Below are 5,630 nucleotides of genomic sequence, written 5' to 3'. Positions count from 1 at the left end.
ACACTCATGAAGCAAGCAAAACACGCGCAACACGTGCACGTATTTGTACTGATGCAGAATGAGAGGACAGTAGTACAGCCTAGCGCATTTCACACAGGCCGCTAGATTCACTTTCGCCAGAAAGTCGTGTATGCTTAAGGGTGAAAATAAATGACGTTTATAGTGAATGCCCCTATAAATTGTCTTATTTACGATTTAGTTTTATTTTAATCCAAATGATGCGTGCTAAGTGAGCGAACATCAATAAAGGCCACACAACATAAGTGCGCGCGCGCTCTCTCTCTCTCTCCCTTCCTACCATTAAGTAACTTGTGCATTGTTTTACTTACATCTTTTGACATATCCGACCGAACTACAAACTTTCCAGTGATGTCTGTGAGAAAGGTATATTCACTCGATAAGCTCGCGCATCTGCGCCGCTGCGCGCTCAATCCACTCAGCGTGCTTTGTTTATCAGCTCGCGCACACCAGCTATACAGGCATTAATAATGAATCTTTAACATTATATTCATTGCATACATATACTTCGTAGACATCTTTAATCTCTAATAACCCTATTCTGCTGTCTGTTGTCGGTGTTTCTTTGTCTGAATATGGCACTTATCACATGCTGTGTGGTATCGGCGCTTGGTATCGGGGCATTTTAACAAGTACGAGTACGAGTACAGGAGACCAGTATCGGGCCCGATACCGATACGTGCATCCCTAATTATATGTACATGCAAGAATGAGCGCGCTTAGTTCAGCAGACGGCTTTAGGTGTGTTCAACTTAAAGCGCCGTTTTAAATCTAACGTACCTTTTGTTTGGGGAGTTTGGTGAGTTCCGTCACAATATATACGTCATTCAAGTCGACCAGTCAGGTTGTGAATGTATCACTATGCCTTTAGGTTCGCTGTCAAAAATGCCAATGTGAACGCTAAACGGACCAGGACCAAATGTATAATTTTCCTATTTGGTCTGGACCAAACGAACCGAACTACAAGTGTGAACACACCCTAAGAGAGACATGCAAAATATGCAGAGCGGGGAGGCGTGAGGACTGGAATTGAAAACCTCTGCTCTGTACTGTTCTGTCTGAATAAAGGCAGAAAAAAAGCTAATAAATAAAACCATAGGCCTAGGTGTTCTGTAGGCTGCTGATTCTTGCTCATGTTAATCAGCTGCAACAGAATGCTTTGTAAAAAGACACAAAATAAATGCATTTGAGGTCTAAATGTCTGAGTTTTTTTTTCTTTTTTTACCTTATTGGAATCAAAACTAGGAATCAGTAAGAATCTGAATTGATAAACAGAATTGGAATCAGAATCATTAAAATTCAAACGATACCCAGCTCTGGTCACAGTCACGTATTGAACATTTGTTTCAGCGCCACTCTCTGGACATTTCCCCTTGAAACTGCTGTGAAGCGTGCAGTAAGGTATGTGATATATCAGTGTTGCACACATCTTCAGTGAGCCTGGGTTGGTTGTGTTCTAGTATTTATGATCAGCTAGGGATATTCCACAGACTCCTGTTGTTTTCATATGTGTGTGTGTTTGCACAGTGATCCAAAGAGACATTATTGGTGTGTTGTGTTCACCGAGGGTGTCATGGGTGGAATCTGTGTGTGAAAGCAAGCTTGATGATTGCTGATGATGAAATGTAAATGAAATGGCTGTTAATTCTCTGTCAGTCTCTGAGCAGTGTTTCTGCGTGACCCGACCATCACGTCCAGCCTCGTTTGCTCCATGTGTGACGATTGCTGCCATATTTACATGCCACTGACCTACTGAAAGCTGAATGACAGTCAATTTGCATTTTAGCTTGTTGTTGCTTTTGGGGGCTCAGAGCTACGTTTAGGACGAGACTCGTGTGCTGATTATTAGCCAGTGCATTACAGAGAGACAGGCTTATTTTATACAAGATATCCTCAGTTCTCATCTTTGATATCATCTTCATCATCATATACACTAGGTGTTTTTTTCACTTTATGTGCCCTTTCTAATTCAGTGTAGTTCAGGCTTCTCACTCATTTTGACCAGTGAATCTCCACGACTTAAAACCTAATTTCCATTACCAAACATTTCATCATGCATTCTGACAACAGCACTGAAATCACATCATCTAGTTAAAAACAAATCCACACTATTGATGGACAGTAACAAACATTCAGGTTCAGCTGAAAAATGAGAAAAAAAAGAAAGAAAAGAAAGAAAGAAAAAAATCCACATAAACACATAAAGGATTTCAAGAGATCATCAGAATGGGAGTCAAAGCTTGTGAGACACTGACGATTGGAGAATCAGATTTGTGAAGAGCATTATCAGGTCTTTTTACACCCTTTACATTCAGGGTTATAAACTCCAGACCAGGACTGGAGAACTGAGATGGATCAGAGGAGATTTCTTCTGAAAGATCACACATCTGCTTTATGATTTAAGGATTTAAAGGTGAACTCAGTATGTTCCACTGGCTCTTATTTATATTCACACATTAAAGATGCAGATGAAGAACAAATGTAGTTTTGTGTGTGTGTGTGTGTGTGTGTGAGTGAGTGTGTGTGTGTGCGCGCGTTTGTGTGACAAATGAGGACACAAATTTGTATATTGTATATGGTATTACAAGTCAAGTCACCTTTATTTATATAGCGCTTTTAACAATACAGATTGTGTCAAAGCAACTGAACAGCATTAATTAGGAAAATAGTGTGTCAATAATGCAACGTGACAATAGTAAACACTCATTTTTCAGTTAAAGGCAGTTCATCATTGAATTCAGTGATGTCATCATCCAGCTCAGTTCAGTTTAAATAGTATCTTTGCAATCAAGTCAACAATATAGCTGGAAATGAAGTGTCCCCAACTAAGCAAGCCAGCAGTAAGGAACCAAAACTCCATCGGTGACAGAATGGAGAAAAAACCTTGGGAGAAACCAGGCTCAGTCGGGTGGCCAGTTCTCCTCTGACCAGACAAAACCAGCAGTTCAATTGCTTGTGGTTCCAGCAAACCCATCATTTCATCACAATTTCACCATCCAGTTAGGTTCATCAACCATAACACCTTCAAATACAGCTAGAAACCTTGGAGTTATGACTGATGATCAGCTGACTTTCTCAGACCACATTGCTAAAACTGCCCGGTCCTGCAGATTTGCTTTATACAATATTAGGAATATCATGTCCTTTCTATCGGAACATGATTCACAACTCCTTGTTCAAGCTCTTGTTCTGTCCAGGCTGGACTATTGCAATGCTCTCTTGGCAGGTCTTCCAGCCACTTCTATCAAACCTCTACAATTAATCCAGAACGCGGCAGCAAGATTAATTTTTAATGAGCCGAAAAGAATGCATGTCACACCTCTGTTCATCAATTTGCACTGGCTACCAGTAGCTGCTCACATAAAATTCAAGGCATTAATGTTTGCCTACAAAACTACCACTGGCTCTGCACCCCTTTACCTAAATTCATTAATTCAGACTTATGTGCCTCTAGAAACTTGCGTTCTGCAGATACATTGCTTTATTGTTCATCCCAAAGAGGCACAAAATCACTTTTACATTAACTGTTCCCTCCTGGTGGAATGACCTGCCCAACTCAATCCCAGCAGCTGAATCCTTAGCCATCTTCAAGAAACGACTAAAACACATCTCTTCCATCTTTATTTGACCCTCTAACTCTATCACTCTCTATTCTAATTCTATTCTTTATATAAAAAACTAACACTTGCTTCTCTAATCTTTTTGCGTTCTATTTGTTTTATTTTTATTTATTATACAATTATAATTCTGACTTTCTGACTTCTGATTAACAAAAGCAAAAAAAGGCCTCTAACACTAGCTTGCTCTATTCTTTTTATATTCTATTTGTTTTCTTTTTATTGATTATATAATAAAAACCCTTGCTAGTGTACTGCGTTAAGCTAACTGAAACTTGTTATAGCACTTGCATATCATTGCTCTTTTGTTGATTTTGATTGCTTCTATTGTCCTCATTTGTAAGTCGCTTTGGATAAAAGCATCTGCTAAATGTCTAAATGTAAATGTGTTTGTGTGTGTGTGTGTGTGTGTGTGACACTTTGCTCAGTCTGAGTTTCTTTCTGAAGGCAGAGCTTCTATAAAATCATCTGGATTCATGTGGAGGTCTCCAGTCTAAACCTTTAGGGTTTTGATGTGTTTTGTTTTCTTTGGATCTATACTTAATTTTTTTCCACTTAAAGTTTTCTGTGAATCTTTATTCTCTTCAGTCTTGATTGGATCCTTCAGATTTTTGTGTGTTTATTCATGACTGTGGAATCGCTGCTAATTGAGCATTAGATGGAAACGTAACCTCTTTTCCCTTTCAGTTGGTCACTCTCGACGTCACATCGGATGACCGATGAAATTGGGATCTCGCTTAGAGAAACCAATCTACTTCGAGTGTAAACTAAACGAACCAATGCACATTGGCATGCGATTATTGCATCCAGCTGCTGCTGATCACAGCGTGAGTATAAGTAGGCAGCAGATGCAGCGCATATTCAGCTTTTCTCTTTGGAGCCGAGCGATCACATCGTTCTGCTCCTGACTACTCTACTGAGAGAAGAAAATCATCTCGAAGTCGCGGGCCAAGCTTCGTTTCCTCAAGGGGCGGAGTTCCATTGCCTCTGCCTTGATCTAGTTCTCCTCTTGGCGGCAGCCAGGGGGGGCTACTTCAGGCAGTAGCGTGGGCATTCTGAGGCACTCCGCAGCCAGTTGAGCTGCCAATGGAACGTGCTGGGCCCTCTACAAGGAGCGTACCAGCCGTATCCTTTGGTGCTCCTCCCAGCGACCAGATGTCTTCCGATTGCTGCATCGGAAGGTGAGCCAGAGCTTTCTGGAGAGGAAGATTCGGCTGCGTTGCTCTCCTCCAGGACTGTAGCAATGCCTGAATCGGATCCAGAAATAATGGCTATGCTTGAGAACCGTGCCTCCCCTCCCGGGTCTGTAGGTACTCGACTGGCCAGCGATGCTTATACGACCTGTGGAGAAGCTGCCTGTGCCTTACACGCTACGGTGTGATTGCAAGTGCGCCAGGCCAAGGCACTGAGGGACTTGCACGAGGATGGTCATGACCTGGAAGTTCGCAGAGAACTCCGCACCACGGCGGACCTCGCGCCATGAGCGACGAAGGTTACGGCGCGGTCTCTGGGTCGTGCGATGTCCACTATGGTGGTCCAGGAGCACCATTTCTGGCTGCGACTGGCTGACATGCGCGAGACGGCAAGACACAATTCTTGAACGCCCCCGTGTCCCAGGCCGGCCTTTTCGGCGACACGGTGGAGAACTTGCCCAGCAGTTCTCCGCTGACCAAAGCAGACTGAGGCCATCAGGTACATCCTGCCGCCGGCGTGCAGCTGCTGCCATCGCTGAGGGCGGCCCCCTGCCGCCGCCCTGCTCCTGCGGCCTCCAGCAAAGCTGCGCCGTGGAGCTGGACACAGGGCAGTCGCCCCGCCCGTCCAGGCCCCCGCCAAACCTGGTGGCAAGCGAAAGAGCAGAGGCCCTGAGACGGGCAACCCAGAGGTGGAGGGACCTGCTCTTCAGGAGATGGTAAGCACACCACTCCCTCCCCCGGAGGAGGGCCGGGCGGAGAATCTTTTCATCTTTTTCCACCACTGACCTCTCGGTCGGTGGTA

The sequence above is a fragment of the Sinocyclocheilus grahami genome, unplaced genomic scaffold, assembly GCF_001515645.1.
Source record: "Sinocyclocheilus grahami isolate Dianchi unplaced genomic scaffold, SAMN03320097.WGS_v1.1 scaffold354.1, whole genome shotgun sequence".
Taxonomy (NCBI): domain Eukaryota; kingdom Metazoa; phylum Chordata; class Actinopteri; order Cypriniformes; family Cyprinidae; genus Sinocyclocheilus; species Sinocyclocheilus grahami.
This window is presented reverse-complemented; position numbering follows the sequence as displayed.